The 17477-nt window shown below is 39.4% G+C and overlaps 1 protein-coding gene and 1 non-coding gene across 2 annotated transcripts in view; both read left to right on the top strand.

The window, feature by feature from the left end:
* The window catches only part of LOC112771644 (glycolate oxidase 1), a 121901-nt gene that overhangs the window by 37798 nt on the left and 66626 nt on the right, over positions 1 to 17477 (top strand). The gene's annotated exons all lie outside the window — the stretch shown is intronic.
* On the top strand, positions 4853 to 4960 carry LOC112773844 (small nucleolar RNA R71). Its single transcript, XR_003188370.1, has one exon. It is a non-coding gene; the product is annotated as a small nucleolar RNA R71 (small nucleolar RNA).

Genomic DNA, 17477 nt, shown 5'->3' with positions numbered 1-17477 from the left:
AAATAGGATAAAAAAAAGAGAATATACTATAAATTCCAAACTATCAATGAAACATAGCTCCAATTAAATGAGCGGGACTTGTAGCTTTTTGCCTCTTGAATAGTTTTGGCATCTCACTTTATCCATTGAAGTTCAGAATGATTGGCATCTATAGGAACTCAGAGTTCAGATAGTGTTATTGATTCTCCTAGTTTAGTATGATGATTCTTGAACGCAGCTATTTTATAAGTCTTGGTCGTGGCCCTAAGCACTATGTTTTCCAGTATTACCACCGGATACATAAATGCCACAGACACATAATTGGGTGAACCTTTTCAGATTGTGACTCAGCTTTGCTAAAGTCCCCAATTAGAGGTGTCCAGGGTTCTTAAGCACACTCTTCTTTTGCTTTGGACCTTGACTTTAACCGCTCAGTCTCAAGTTTTCACTTGACACCTTCACGCCACAAGCACATGGTTAGGGACAGCTTGGTTTAGCCGCTTAGGCCAGGATTTTATTCCTTTAGGCCCTCCTCTCCACTGATGCTCAAAGCCTTGGGATCCTTTTTATTTACCCTTGCCTTTTGGTTTTAAGGGTTATTGGCTTTTTGCTCTTGCCTCTTGGTTTTAAGAGCTTTTGGCTTTTTCTGCTTGCTTTTTCTCTTGTTTTTTTTTTCTATTTTTTCGCTATTTTTTTTCTGCAAGCTTTGTTCTTTGCTGCTTTTTCTTGCTTCAAGAATCTTTTTTATGATTTTTCAGATTATCAAATAACATGTCTCCTTATCATCATTCTTTCAAGAGCTAACATATTTAACATTCTTAAACAACAACTTCAAAAGGCATATGCACTGTTCAAGCATTCATTCAGAAAACAAAAAGTATTGTCACCACATCAATATAATTAAACTAAGTTCAAGGATAAATTCGAAACTCATGTACTTCTTGTTCTTTTGAATTAAAACAGTTTTCATTTAAGAGAGGTGATAGGTTCATAGGACATTCATAACTTTAAGACATAGTTACTAACTACTAATGGTCATGTAATAAGACACAAACATGGATAAGCACTTAACATAGAGAAAACGAAAAACAGAAAATAAGAACAAGGAATGAGTCCACCTTATTGATGGTGGCGTTTCCTTCTTGAGGAACCAATGATGTCCTTGAGCTCTTCTATGTCTCTTCCTTGTCTTTGTTGCTCCTCCCTCATTGCTTTTTGATCTTCTCTTATTTCATGAAGGATGATGGAGTGCTCTTGATGTTCCACCCTTAGTTGTCCCATGTTGGAACTTAATTGTCCTAGGCAGGTGTTGATTTGCTCCCAATAGTTTTGTAGAGGAAAATGCATTTGAGGCATCTCCGGAATCTCATGGTGATGAGCTTCATGCGTCTCTTGAGATCCATGAATGGGCTCTCTTGCTTGCTCCATCCTTTTCTTAGTGATGGGCTTCTCTTCCTTAATGGGAATGTCTCCTTCTATGAAAGCTCCAGCTGAGTAACATAGATGGCAAATAAGATGAGGAAAAGCTAGCCTTGCCCCAGGAGAGGGCTTTTCGGCTATTTTGTAGAATTCAAGGGAGATGACTTCATGAACTTCTACTTCCTCTCCAATCATGATGCTATGAATCATGATGGCCCGATCCACAGTAACTTCAAATCGGTTGCTAGTGGGGATGATGGAGCGTTGGATGAATTCCAACCATCCTCTAGCCACAGGCTTAAGGTCCAGTCTTCTTAATTAAACCGGCTTGCCTTTGGAGTCAATCTTCCATTGAGCTTCTTCCACACATATGTCCATGAGGACTTGGTCCAACCTTTGATTAAAGTTGACCCTTCTAGTGTAGGGGCGTGCATCTCCTTGCATCATAGGCAAGTTAAACGCCAACCTCACATTTTTCGGACTAAAATCTAAGTATTTCCCCCGAACCATTGTAATATAATTCTTTGGGTTTGGGTTCTTACGTTGATCATGGTTCCTAGTGATCCATGCATTGGCATAGAACTCTTGAACCATTAGGATGCCGACATGTTTGATGGGGTTTGTTAGAACTTCCCAACCTCTTCTTTGGATTTCATGTCGGATCTCCGGATACTCATTCTTCTTGAGCTTGAAAGGGACCTCGGGGATCACCTTCTTCTTGGCCACAACATCATAGAAGTGGTCTTGATGAGCTTTGGAGATGAATCTTTCCATCTCCCATGACTCGGAGGTGGAAGCTTTTGTCTTCCCTTTCCCTTTTCTAGAGGATTCTCCGGTCTTGGGTGCCATCAATGGTAATGGAAAAACAAAAAGCTTATGCTTTTACCACACCAAACTTAGAATATTGCTCTCCCTCGAGCAAGAGAAGAAAGAATAGATGAAGAAGAAGAAGAAAATATGGAGGAGAGAGGGGGGTGTATTCGGCCAAGAAGGGGAAGAGAGGGTGGTGTTGTGTGAAAATGAAGAAGAATGGAGGGCTTTATATAGGGAAGGGAGGAGGGGTAAGGTTCAGCCATAAGGGTGGGTTTTGGGTGGTAGGTTTATGGGGAAGAGTGGATGGATGTGAGTGGTGAAGTGGTGATAGGGAAGAGAGATTGAGGTGATTGGTGAAGAGTTTTGGGGAAGAGTGTTTATGGGATTGTGTGAAAGAGGGGTGAAAAGAAGTGAGTGGAGGTAGGTGGGGATCCTGTGGGGTCCACAGATCCTGAGGTGATCCTGTGGGGTCCACAGATCCTGAGGTGTTCAAGGATTTACAACCTTGCACAAAATTAGGCATGCAAAATGCCCTTGCACACAACTCTGGGCGTTCAGCGCCAGATTGGTGCTTGTTCTGGGCGTTCAGCGCCAGCTCTTCTCCAGGGTGCAATTCTGGCATTCAAACGGCCAGATGCTGCCCATTTTGGGCGTTCAGTGCCAAAACCATGTTCTGTTCTGGTGTTGAACGCCAGCCAGATGCTTCTTACTGGCGTTTAAATGCCAGTAAGGTCTTCCTCCAGGGTGTGATTTTTCTTCTGCTGTTTTTTATTCCGTTTTCAATTTTTATATTTATTTTGTGACTCCACATGATCATGAACCTAATAAAACATGAAAGAACAAGAAAAATAAAATTAGATAAATAAAAATTAGATAAATAAAAATTGGGTTACCTCCCAACAAGCGCTTCTTTAATGTCAGTAGCTTGACAATGGGCTCTCATGGAGCCTCACAGATGTTCAGAGCATTGTTGAGACTTCCCAACACCAAACTTAGAGTTTGGATATGGGAGTTCAACACCAAACTTAGAGTTTGGTTGTGGCATCCCAACACCAAACTTAGAGTTTGACTGTGGGGGCTCTGGTTGACTCTGTTTTGAGAGAAGCTTACTGTGCCTCTTTTCCATGTTTACAGAAGGGTAACCTTGAGTTGTAAACACAAGGGAGTCCTCATTCAATTGAAGGACTAATTCACCTCTGTCAACATCAATCACAGCTCTTGCTGTGGCTAGGAAAAGTCTTCCAAGGATGATGGATTCATCCTCACCCTTCTCAGTATCAAGGATTACGAAATCAGCAGGGATGTAAAGGCCTTCAACCTTTACTAACACGTCCTCTACTTGTCCATAAGCCTATTTTCTTGAATTGTCTGCCATCTCTAATGAGATTTTAGTAGCTTGCACCCCAAAGATTCCCAGTTTCTCTATTACAGAGAGGGGCATGAGGTTTATCCCTGAACCAAGTTCACACAGAGCCTTTTCAAAGATCATGTTGCCTATGGTACAAGGTATTACGAACTTTTTAGGATCCTGTTTCTTCTGAGGCAATGTCAGTTGATCCAGATAACTTAGTTCATTGGTGAACAAGGGAGGTTCATCTTCCCAAGTCTCAATACCAAATAATTTGGCATTCAGCTTCATGATTGCACCAAGGTACTTGGTAACTTGCTCTTCAGTAACATCCTCATTCTCTTCAGAAGATGAATACTTGTCAGAGCTCATGAAGGGCATAAGGAGGTTCAATGGAATCTCTATGGTCTCTAGATGAGTCTCAGATTCCTTTGGTTCCTCAAAGGGAAACTCCTTATTGATCACTAGACGTCCCAGGAGGTCTTCCTCACTGGGATTTACGTCCTCCCCTTCCTCTCCAGGTTCGGCCGTGTTGACTATGTCAATGGCCTTGCACTCTCCTTTTGGATTTTCTTCTGTATTGCTTGGGAGAGTACTATGAGGGATTTCAGTGATCCTTTTACTCAGCTGGCCCACTTGTGCCTCCAAATTTCTAATGGAGGACCTTGTTTCATTCATGAAACTTACAGTGGCCTTAGATAGATCAGAGACTAAGTTTGCTAAATTAGAGGTATTTTGTTCAGAGTTCTCTGTCTGTTGCTGAGTGGATGATGGAAAAGGTTTACTATTGTTAAACCTATTTCTTCCACCATTATTAAAGCCTTGTTGAGGCTTTTGTTGATCCTTCCTTGAGAGATTTGAGTGATTTCTCCATGAGGGGTTATAGGTGTTTCTATAAGGTTCACCCATGTAATTCACCTCTGCTATTGCAGGGTTTTCAGGATCATAAGCTTCTTCTTCAGAAGATGCCTCTTGAGTACTGTTGGATGCAGCTTGCATTCCATTCAGACTCTGAGAAATCATATTGACTTGCTGAGTCAATATTTTATTCTGAGCTAATATGGCATTCAGAGTATCAATTTCAAGAACTCCCTTCTTCATAGGCGTCCCATTACTCACAGGATTCCTCTCAGAAGTGTACATGAACTGGTTATTTGCAACCATGTCAATGAGTTCTTGAGCTTCTGCAGGAGTTTTCTTTAAGTGAATGGATCCACCTGAAGAGGTATCCAATGACATTTTAGCTAATTCAGACAGACCATCATAGAATATGTCCAGGATGGTCCATTCTGAAAGCATGTCAGAAGGACACTTTTTGGTCAGTTCTTTGTATCTCTCCCAAGCTTTATAGAGGGATTCACCTTCTTTCTGTCTGAAGGTCTGAACATCCACTCTAAGCTTACTCAGCTTTTGAGGAGGAAAGAACTTGGCTAAGAAAGCCTTGATCAGCTTATCCCAAGAGTTCAGGCTATCCTTAGGTTGAGAGTCTAACCATATTCTAGCTCTGTCTCTCACAGCAAAAGGAAAAAGCATGAGCCTGTAGACTTTAGGATCTACTCCATTAGTCTTAACAGTATCACAGATCTGCAAGAATTTAGTTAAGAACTGAAAAGGATCTTCAGATGGAAGTCCATGAAACTTGCAGTTCTGCTGCATCAGAGAAACTAATTGAGGTTTAAGCTCAAAATTGTTTGCTCCAATGGCAGGAATGGATATGCTTCTTCCATGTAAATTGGAATTAGGTGCAGTAAAGTCACCAAGCATCCTCCTTGCATTATTATTATTTTCGGCTGCCATCTCCTCTTCATGTTCGAAAATTTCTGACAGGTGCTTGCTGGCTTGTTGTAATTTAGCTTCTTTTAGTTTCCTCTTCAGAGTCCTTTCAGGTTCTGAATCTGCTTCAACAAGAATGTTCTTGTCCTTGCTCCTGCTCATATGAAAAAGAGAGAACAGAAAAATAATAATAATAGGGATCCTTTTTGCCCAAGTATAGAGGTTCCCCTGTGTGAGTAGAAGAAGAAAAGAATGTAATGTAAAGAAGGGAAGAAGAGAAAATTCGAACACAGATGGAAGAGGGGGCTTCGAATTTGGGTGAGATGAAGTGTTAGTAGATGAATAAGTAAATAGAAGGAGATGAGAGAGAAAGAGGATTTTCAAAAATAATTTTTGAAAAAGAGTTAGTGATTTTCGAAAATAGTTTTTGAAAAAGGTTAGTAATTTTCGAAAATTAGGAATAAAATTAAAATCAAAAATTAAAATAATTAGTTAATTAAAAAGAATTTTTGAAAAAGAGGGAAGATATTTTCGAAAATTAGAGAGAGAGAGTTAGTTAGGTAGTTTTGAAAAAGATAAGAAACAAACAAAAAGTTAGTTAGTTAGTTGAAATAAATTTGAAAATCAATTTTGAAAAGATAAGAAGATAAGAAGTTAGAAAGGATATTTTAAAATTAAATTTTGAAAAAGATAAGATAAAGAGATATTTTTGAAAAGATATGATTGAAATTAGTTTTGAAAAAGATTTGATTTTTAAAATAACAATTAATGACTTGATTCACAAGAAATCACAAGATATGATTCTAGAACTTAAAGTTTGAATCTTTCTTAGCAAGCAAGTAACAAACTTAAAATTTTTGAATCAAAACATTAATTGATGATGTTATTTTCGAAAATATGATGTAAAATTAAGAAAAAGATTTTTGAAAAATATTTTTAAAATTTTTGAAAATAACTAAGAAAAATGAAAAAGATTTGATTTTTGAAAAAGATTTTGAAAAAGATAAGATTTTTAAATTGAAAATTTGATTTGACTCATAAGTAACAACTAAATTTTAAAAAGTTTTGAAAAAGTCAACTCAAATTTTCGAATTTAGGAGAAGAAAAAGGAGAAGATATTTTTTTTATTTTTAAATTTTTAATGATGAGAGAGAAAAACATGAAAATGATGCAATGCATGAAAGTTATGGATCAAAACAATGAATACATGCAAGAATGCTATGAATTCTTGTTTTTCTTGGTGCACGAAATTGTGATCTCAGGCAACGGCGCCAGAAACTCTGTACGCACGTCTTAATAAATCATTTTTCATTCACAACTTCGATACAACTAACCAGCAAGTGCACTGGGTCATCCAAGTAATAAACCTTACGTGAGTAAGGGTCGATCCCACGGAGATTGTTGGTATGAAGCAAGCTATGGTCACCTTGTAAATCTCAGTCAGGCGGATATAAAATAGTTATGGAGTTTTCGAACATAAATAATAAATAGAAAATAAGGATAGAAATACTTATGTAATTCATTGGTTAGAATTTCAGATAAGCGTATAGAGATGCATTCGTTCCTCTGAACCTCTGCTTTCTTGCTATCTTCATCCAATCAATCTTACTCCTTTCCATGGCTGGCTTTATGTAAGGACATCACCGTTGTCAATGGCTACTTATTATCCTCTCTGGAAAATGGTCCAATGCGCTGTCACTGCATGGCTAATCGTCTGGAAGCATCACCCTTGTCAATGGCTGCATCCCATCCTCTTGTGAAAATGGTCCAAATGCTCTGTCACAGCACGGCTAATCATCTGAGGTTCTCGATCATACTGGAATAGGATTCACCCTCCTTTTGCATCTGTCACTACGCCCAGCACTCGTGAGTTTGAAGTTCGTCACAGTCATTCAATCCCAGAGTCCTACTCGAAATACCACAGAAAAGGTTTAGACTTTCCGGACTCTCATGAATGCCGCCATCAATCTAGCTTATACCACGAAGATTCTGATTAAGAGATCCAAGAGATACTCATTCAATCTAAGGTGGAACGGAAGTGGTTATCAGGCACTCGTTCGTAGGGGAATGATGATGATTGTCACGTTCATCACATTCAGGTTGAAGTGCGAATGAATATCTTAGAAGCGGAATAAGTTGAATTGAATAGAAAAACAGTAGTACTTTGCATTAATCTTTGAGGAACAGCAGAGCTCCACACCTTAACCTATGGAGTGCAGAAACTCTACCGTATGAAAATACATAAGTGATAATGGTTTAGGCATGGCCGAATGGCCAGCCCCCATGAAAGTCTAAGATAGCATAAAACTGATCAAAGATGTCTAATACAATAGTAAAAAGTCCTACTTATAATAAACTAGTTACTAGGGTTTACATAAGTAAGTAATTGATGCATAAATCCACTTTCGGGCCCACTTGGTGTGTGCTTGGGCTGAGCTTGAATGTTACACGTGTAGAGGTCAATCTTGGAGTTGAACGCCAGTTTGTAACGTATTTCTGGCGTTCAACTCTGGCTTGTGACGTGTTTCTGGCGTTTAACTCCAGATAGCAGCGTAGAACTGGCGTTCAATGCCCTTTTACGTCATCTAAACGCGGCCAAAGTATGGACTATTATATATTGCTGGAAAGCCCTGGATGTCTACTTTCCAACGCAATTGGAAGCGCACCATTTTGAGTTCTGTAGCTCCAGAAAATCCACTTTGAGTGCAAGGAGGTCAGAATCTAATAGCATCAGTAGTCCTTCTTCAACCTCTGAATGTGATTTTTGCTCAAGTCCCTCAATTTCAGCCAGAAAATACCTGAAATCACAGAAAAACACACAAACTCATAGTAAAGTCCAGAAATGTGAATTTAACATAAAAACTAATGAAAACATCCCTAAAAGTAACTAGATCCTACTAAAAATATACTAAAAACAATGCCAAAAAGCGTATAAATTATCCGCTCATCACAACACCAAACTTAAATTGTTGCTTGTCCCCAAGTAACCGAAAATCAAATAGGATAAAAAGAAGAGAATATACTATAAATTCCAAACTATCAATGAAACATAGCTCCAATTAAATGAGCGGGACTTGTAGCTTTTTGCCTCTTGAATAGTTTTGGCATCTCACTTTATCCATTGAAGTTCAGAATGATTGGCATCTATAGGAACTCAGAATTCAGATAGTGTTATTGATTCTCCTAGTTTAGTATGATGATTCTTGAACACAGCTATTTTATGAGTCTTGGCCGTGGCCCTAAGCACTATGTTTTCCAGTATTACCACCGGATACATAAATGCCACAGACACATAATTGGGTGAACCTTTTCAGATTGTGACTCAGCTTTGCTAAAGTCCCCAATTAGAGGTGTCCAGGGTTCTTAAGCACACTCTTCTTTTACTTTGGACCTTGACTTTAACCGCTCAGTCTCAAGTTTTCACTTGACACCTTCACGCCACAAGCACATGGTTAGGGACAGCTTGGTTTAGCCGCTTAGGTGATGAGATATTTTGGTGAGAAACGTAAATCTCTCCCAAAACACCACAAAACTAACCGGCAAGTGCACCGGGTCGTATCAAGTAATAAAAACTCACGGGAGTGAGGTCGATCCCACAGGGATTGAAGGATTGAGCAATTTTAGTTTAATGGTTGATTTAGCCAAGCGAATCAAGTGTTGGTTGAGTGATTTGTGACTTGTAGAATGTAAATTGCATTGAAGTAAAGAGAACAAGAAATGAATTGCTGAATCTTAAAGAACAAGAAATTAAATGGCAGAAACTTAAAGTGCAAGAAATGTAAATTGCGGAATCTTAAAGTGCAAGGAATATAAATTGCTTGAAATGTAAAGGGAGTTGGGGAATGGATTTGCAGAATTTAAACAAGGAAAAACTAAATTGCATCAAACAGAAGAGGGAAAGGGAATTGGGATTAAACCGGATCTTGAAGCAGTAAAGTAAATGAACAGAAAAAGCAATAAGCAGGGAATTGAAATGAGAAATTCAGATCTCAGGACCCAGAGACTAGAAAACCAAGTCTAGATCTCAATGCCTTCCTAGATCCAACAAGAACAATAGCAAGGAAATTGTAAATTGCAAAGAAAAGAGATGAAGAACAATGAACCGGAAATGGAATTCAATTAACAGTAAAGAAACAGAGAGATCCAAGATTGAGATTGAAACAGAATTTCTTCAATTCTCCAATCCAAGATCCAAGACAAATGTAAAATGAAATTGAAAGCAATGAAAACAAGAAATTAAAGTTCACTCAGTGACAAAAGCTTCCCAAAAAAACTCTTCTGAAAATTCTAAAAGGAAAGCTCCCCGAATAACTTGAATTCTATCCTATTTATACACTTTCCAAAATGATCTTCAAGCCTTGAGTTGGGCCTTTGTTCTTGGTGGAAATGGGTTGAAAGAGGCCTTGGTTGATTGCTCTTGAAGATTGAAGAAGAACCGAAGTGAACCAATTGAATCGGTTTTGAAGTTAGCCAAAGCTGGACTTAACGTTAGGGCCAAAGTTAGGGGTCTAACTTTGACCCCAACTTTTCATAGCAGCAAGCCACATCCTTCTGGTTTGGACGTTGGTGCCAACGTTAGGGGTCTAACTTTGACCCTAACGTTGGCAATGCTTAGTGCTAGTGGCGCCAACGTTAGCCTCCAAGTTAGGGGGCTAACGTTGGCGCAAACGTTGGCCTTCCTCCTTTGTAATTTAAGTGCCAACGTTAGCCTCCAAGTTAGGGGGCTAACGTTGGCGCAAACGTTGGTGCCCAGGGGAGAAACTTCTCAAGTTCCAACGTTAGCCTCCAAGTTAGGGGGCTAACGTTGGAGCCAACGTTGGCCACTTCCTTGCAATGTCATGTGCCAACGTTAGCCTCCAAGTTAGGGGGCTAACGTTGGCTCAAACGTGGGGAGCCCAGGGAGTGATTTTTCATGCCCAACGTTAGCCTCCAAGTTAGGGGGCTAACGTTGGGGCTAACTTCATGCATCCCGGTTCAATTTCACTTATTCCATTCTTCACTTCTAGCCATTCCTCTTTGCTTCAACCTTTCTCCAAGCTTTCTTCACCTATCATAAATCAACCAAACTCATCAAAGCTATGCTCAAAATCATGAGATATTCAATCTTTCATAATATGCAACAAATATAGCACAAAACCTCATGAAATGGCATAAATTCATATATGGTTGGTTCAATCAAGGGAAACATGAAAATCTACTCAATTAGCTTGCTTGTAGCTCAAGAAAGTGCATAATTCTAATGAAAACTAAAGAAAAAGACTAGCTAAAATAGGCTAGGATGACTTGTCATCACAACACCAAACTTAAAGCTTGCTTGTCCCCAAGCAAGAAATGAATTATTAAGAAGAAAGAATGAAATGGAAGAGGAAGTTCATGCTAGCAGAGTATTATTGATAGTTCATGGGGTTTTATGTGGACATGTAAATACTCACTTCTTATTGACTCCTAGGCCTAGAAAGTCTCCTTCAAGCTTCAAATGTCATACTGCTATGATTTCTCATTATTCCTTTATCCTTGGCTATTTCTTTATTCAAAAGCTTTATTTGAGTGTCATGTGTAGCAAGTTCATTTTCTTTTCTTTATACTTGACACATTATTCACCATAGACACTTGGCTCACATTCCTTCTTAAAACATTGATACCCAGCACCTCTTTGGGCTACTAAATGCCTTGTAGTTAGGTTGCTCTTGATAGTGGACTTTCAGCTGATGATCCCGGGTTAGTTAACCCAAGTCACCAAGTGTTGATGCACTCCAAAGAGCTTAATAATCCAAGCAGATCCTAACACAAAGACACCACAGGCATATATTCTAAGGTTCAAGCTATTGGTGTCCAGCTTTGTTTCTTTTTGTTTTTCTTTTGTTTTGCCACCTTTTGGCTCTCTTTGTTCTTTCCTTCTTTTTGTTTTTCTTTCTAACCAAGGATTTTAATTCAATTGAGATTCATAGACAGTAGGCCACTCTTTTCTTAGAAGGAGATATCCTAGCTCTTTATTCACTAAAAGTGGGCTATTATACAGTCACACACATACCACCACTTACTTTTATTCTACTTCTAACTAACAGAGACTATCTTGCTTCACATTCAAACTGTTCTTTTATTGAAATAAAAGATGCAGGGGACAACACATGCTTTTTGTCAAGTGAAAATAACATACAAGTACACACATAAACTAGCCTATTTATTTTAAAAGAAACACACACAATGCAAAGATTTTAAAACGGATTACTTAGAAATGCAAAGACACTTTAGAACAGATAGAATGCATGCTTTTTCTTTGAACAAGGAGCAAGTCCACCTTTCATTTGTCATGCCTCTTCTTCCTCCTTTCATACACTTGGCTGCTAGTGTTCCCACCATCCTTGTTTGGTGCTTGTTGATCTTGCCAAAAGCCAGCCCTATTCATAGCCTCTTCCACTCTATCTTCAAGTCTCATAGCCCTGTTCACTTCCATCTCACTTCTCATTTTGAAAAATTCATCAAAAGTTGGGAATGCCGGATCCATGTTGTGCATATGTTCTCCAATATAGTTTAGTTTGATTTGGCTATTGACATTATAATCGGCTTGCACTTCATACCTTGCTTCTTGGAGTGTTGTGAACTCCTTGAAAGCCTTCAAACTTTCAGCTTGCATTTGTTCCAACTTCCCAAAAGATTCATGAGATTGAAAGGCATGTTCTTCTTGCATCGCAAGAAATCTTGACTCGAATTCATTTTGTTTGTTGATTATTCTTAGCTCTCTTTCTTCTTGTGCTTGTTGGTTTTGCAAGTACAGAGAATGGTATTCCTCTTGCCTCTCTTGGATTCTAGTGTACTGTTGAGACAATCTCCCTATTGCTTCTTGCATTTGAGTCATATCCATATTGCCATGTGGGAAAAAGTGTGGCTGCTCCTCCTCCTCTTGTGGCTCTTCTTCCATGTGTGGCTCATCTTCTTCCATTGGTTCTTCTACTTCCCTTCCTCCATGTGGCCTTCGGCCTTGATGTGCTTCAAGGGGCATCATCATTCTTTCAATGGTTATGGGCATGCCTTGGCTTAACCACATTGGATTCTCCTCTTCCAATGGGACTTTAGCCTTTGCACACAATTTCCAAATGGTGCTCGGATAGTACAACCAAGATCCGGCCGAATTCTTTTCAGCTATCTTTTGAATGTCTCTTGCAAGGATTTCATGAACTCTTATCTCTCCACCCACCATGATACAATGCAGCATTAAGGCTCTCTCCCTGTTAACTTCTGAGGTGTTCATTGTCCCCAGAATTGATCTTTTCATCAACTCATACCAACCTTTTGCTTCCGGAATGAGGTTACATCTCTTTAGGAACTTGTATTTGTTCTTGTTGTCCCCTTCCCATTCTGAGTTCTCAAAACAAATGTCTCTTGCAATCTCCTCATAATCTTGATCCTCAGTCAATCTTTGTTGGTATCCCGGTTCATCAAAGCGAACTGACTTTAGTTTCAAGACTTTTTTGATTGCCTCCGGGCTAAAGTCTACTTCCACCCCACGCACATAGCTCTTGTACGTTGGGGGTTCACGCATGTCAATCCTTGGGACATTTGCATAGAACTCTCTTATGATGTTGGCATTAACTCGGGTGGTTGGCGATGTAAGTTCCTCCCATCTCCTCTTCCGGATTTTGTTCTTTATTTCTTGACATCCATCATCCGGCAACATGAATGGAATTTCAGGATAGATTTTTTTCTCGTTCATCCATTGAATTTGCATTTGATGAGACCAAGACTTGAACTTCCATTGGTCATATTCATAAGTTTCTTCCTCTACTATTGGATCTTTTCCTTTTCGTCGTTTGGTTCTTAAGGAGGATGCCATGATCACTTGGTTGGTTGAGAGGGAATGTGAAGAATGTTGGAGAGTTTGATATGTGGTTGGAGGAAACAGTGATTCGGACTGAATTTGTTATGACAAGAGATTATGAAGAGAAGTCTAAGTGGTTAGAGTTTAAAGTAGAAGAAAGATTGCACAAGGCTTGTTATGTTGAGGAGTGATTCGGTTATGTGCATGGCTTGAAGGTGGTATGCTTTTAAATGAGCAATGAAGGGCTAGGATGCAATTAGACCTTATGGGAATCAAGGGTGTGCATGTATGGATGAATGAAGACAAAATTTGCTCCTTCCCTTGCCTTTGCCGTGATCATTCTCAAGGAGTGGCAGATTTCTTATTTGAAGCATGTGATAGGATTTTGTCCTTATGCTATGCTTTCCTTTGTCTTGTCCTTTTCTTTGAAGATTCTTTGACTTCCTAGTCACCACAACAAGACAACACACATTAGTCTCATCCAACCGTAGCAAGGGTGTACTTTTTATTAAAGCTTTATGAACCATCAATCCTTGTCTCATTTAAACCGTGATACTTCCTTTGGAAGACACCAAACTTGATGTTTGGTAATATATAAAGAAAATGAGTTTCTTCTTCCAATTAGTGAAGTTTAAATGTTCATAAGAATTGTTTTCATCATACTTTCTTTTTCTCTTTTTTTTTTCATGAAGGATTAATTGTATCCTTGAATTGGTGCATCAAGGTTTGATGAACATCAAACTTGTTTCCTGTCAAAGGGTTTATCACAATTAATGCCTTCATAAAAAAAATTCTATTTATAAGGTTTTGAAAAATAGCAAAAGTATGATTATTGATGCATGAATTTCAAATTTTCATGAAGCTATGTGGACACCAAACTTAGTGTTCGGCCATATGCTCTATCAAGATATTTTAAGCATGTGAAACAAAATCCTTTATGATATTGGTTAAGTGTGCTTGAAGACACACCAAACTTAGCATATGTTTCAAAATAGTGCATGCCATAAATGGACACGTTCATGAAAAGAGAAAAGAATTCATGCATCAAGTGATCATAATTTATTGAATGTAAAATGACAAGAATCTTAAAGCATGGGTTGCCTCCCATGGAGCGCTCTTTTATTGTCACTAGCTTGACATTGAAGCTTTCTTTTATGGTGGTTGGTGCTTGTAGGGCCTCAATTTGTCTCCCCTGACCGTGATCCTCTTCTTTGTTCTCTGGTGTTCAATTTCAGCATGCTCTAATGATAGTATGTTGCTGACAGTGTAGTAATCCTCGGTTTGTTGATTTGCCCCCAACTGTTGATATATCAGTTGCACTTTGTCACCTTTGGAAAGCCCCTCTGTTGGAATCTTTCTATTTTTCTAGCCCCTTTTTGCTTTGTTTCTGCGTTTCATTTTTCCTTTTGTTGATCTTTCTTTTCTGGCCATAGGCTTTCCTTGGGGGCCTCTCTTTTCAGTGGCTAATACTCTACTATCCTCTTTTTGGGCTTTTTCATCAGTCTGCACATTCCTTAGCATTGGGATGTTGCTGTGACTCTCCTGGGCACTCTTCATATAGTCTTTCTTCTCCTTGCTGAATTGTGCCTCTGGTAATACCTTCAGAGTGATGCTCTGGTCATGCATCCTTAGAGTTAATTCCCCTTCCTCTACGTCTATGATAGCTCTAGCAGTGGCCAAGAATGGCCTTCCCAGTATAACAGAGTCACCATCATCATCGTTTGATTCTAGAACCACAAAATCAGCAGGATATATAAAACTATCCACCTTGACCAAGAGATTTTCAATTACACCCCTGGGGTATACCATTGACTTGTCTACCAGCTCCAGAGACATTTGTACTGGTTTGACCTCCTCTATATGCAGCTTTTTCATCAGGGAAGATGATATTAAGTTAATGCTTGCTCCGAGATCACACATTGCTTTAGTGATTGTCAATTTCCCAATGGTGCAAGGCAACAGGAAGCTCCCTGGGTCCTCAAGCTTGGGAGGAAGCCCCTTTTGAATCAAGGCCCTGCATTCCTCAGCAATCATTATGGTTTCTTTCTCATCCCACCTTCTTTTCTTGTTGATAAGATCCTTCAAAAACTTGGAATATAGAGGCATTTGCTCAAGTGCTTCGGCCAAGGGAATATTAATTTCCAGCTTCTTGAAGATCTCAAGGAACTTGTGAAAATGCTGGTCTTTAACCTCTTTGTTGAACCTCTGGGGATATGGCAGTGGAGGTACAAAGGTTTTTTTTGCTTGTTGCTTTTGATTCTTGGTTGGTTCTTCAACTACTTCATTTCCTTTTTTTGGAATTTTTAGTTGTTCCTCCTTTGCCTGAGTTTGCTTTGAGGCTTCCTTTGACTGTTCCTCTTCTTGCTTCTTTGTAGTGGCATTGTTGCTTGTCAATGCTCTCCCACTTCTCAATTGTATTGCCTTGCATTCTTCCTTGGGATTTGGAATTGTGTCACTGGGCAGTGAGTTTGAAGGTCTCTCAACAGATACTTGCTTGGAGAGTTGCCCCATCTGTCTCTCTAGGCTCTTTATAGAGGCTTCCTGGTTCTTGGCTACCATTTCTTGGTGTTTCAACATTTTGTCTATCATGGCTTCCAAGTGAGTGATTCTTTGGGCTTCAGGTGATACTTGAGGTGGGTTATGAGATGTGGGTGGTGGATGGTAGGCACTTTGGTTGGTGGATTGGTTATTAGATTGGTATTGGTTGATGTTGGGGTAGTTGTTTTGAGGTTTTCTGAAGGGGTTTTGGTTAGTCTGCTGCTGGTTGTGATTTTGGTTGTTTCTTGGATTGTGTTGGTTTGAGTTCCTCTGCCATGGTTGTTGGTTTTGGGTATGGTTATCTCCCCATCTGAGGTTTGGGTGATTCTTCCAGGATGGATTGTATGTATCACCATACACTTCATTTGGTCCTTGGTTGTGCATATACTGAACTTGCTCTTGTTGTTGTTCTTCTTGAGTTTCATCACTCTGTCCCCATGTGGTTGATGGTTGGCTAGTGTTGACTGCTGCAACTTGGAGACTATCAATCCTCTTGGCCATTTGCTCAAATTGTTGTTGAATTTGCTGCTGCATCATCTTGTTTTGAGCTAGGATTGAATCCACTCCTTCTAGCTCCATTACTCCTCTTCTTTGTGATGGTTGGCGGCTTCTTTGATGAGCAAAGAAATATTGGTTGTTGGCCACCATATCCACAAGATTCTGAGCTTCCTCAGCAGTTTTCATTAGTTGTAGTGAACCTCCAGCAGAATGATCTAATGCCTCCTGAGATTTCAATGTCAGGCCTTCATAGAAATTTTGCAGCACGTCCCATTCATTGAACATCTCTGGAGGACATTTTCTGATTAAGGCTTTGTACCTTTCCCATGCTTCATAAAAGGATTCAGCATCTAATTGTGTGAATGTCTGCACCTCAGTTTTTAGCCTGATGACTCTTTGGGGTGGATAGAATTTGGCTAGAAATTTAGTCACCAAGTCATCCCAACTAGTGATACTTCCTTGGGGAAAAGTTTCAAGCCATTGTGCAGCCTTATCCCTTAATGAGAACGGGAACAACAGAAGCTTGTAGGTTTCGGGATTCACGCCATTGGATTTGACAGTGTCACAGATCCTTAAGAAGGTAGATAGATGTTGATTTGGATCCTCCAATGGTCCTCCCCCAAATGAGCAATTGTTCTGGACCAATGTGATGAGTTGTGGCTTCAGTTCAAAGTTATTTGCATTGACATTAGGGGTGAGAATGCTACTTCCACAATGTCTAGCATTTGCAAAGGTATAGGAAGCCAATACTCTCCTCTGTTGTGGTTGGTTATTGACTCCTCCTTCTGGATTAGATGTATCTCCTTCCATCTCGTGGAATTCTTCGTCTGATTCCTCTTCTCCAACAATACTTTTCCCTCTTTCAGCTCTTCTTAACCTCCTGAGAGTTCTTTCGTCTTGTTCATGAAAATTGGGTATGGCTCTTCTTGTACCTGACATACAAGCAGAACATAAGAACACACAAACCAGTTACACTTCAATCTACTGCTAGAATGAAGTTTTAGTTAGCTTAAGCAAAAATTCAAACAGTTAGTGGGTTAGTCAAAATTAAAGAAAAAGTGCTTGATCTAGATTACCACCTCACTTAATCATTGTCAATCTAATCAATCCCCGGCAACGGCGCCAAAAACTTGATGAGATATTTTGGTGAGAAACGTAAATCTCTCCCAAAACACCACAAAACTAACCGGCAAGTGCACCGGGTCGTATCAAGTAATAAAAACTCACGGGAGTGAGGTCAATCCCACAGGGATTTAAGGATTGAGCAATTTTAGTTTAATGGTTGATTTAGTC

This window comes from Arachis hypogaea, chromosome 18 (assembly GCF_003086295.3).
Source record: "Arachis hypogaea cultivar Tifrunner chromosome 18, arahy.Tifrunner.gnm2.J5K5, whole genome shotgun sequence".
NCBI classification, from domain to species: domain Eukaryota; kingdom Viridiplantae; phylum Streptophyta; class Magnoliopsida; order Fabales; family Fabaceae; genus Arachis; species Arachis hypogaea.
Note: the sequence above shows the minus strand (reverse complement) of the source record. Positions and strands in the feature narration are given on the sequence as shown.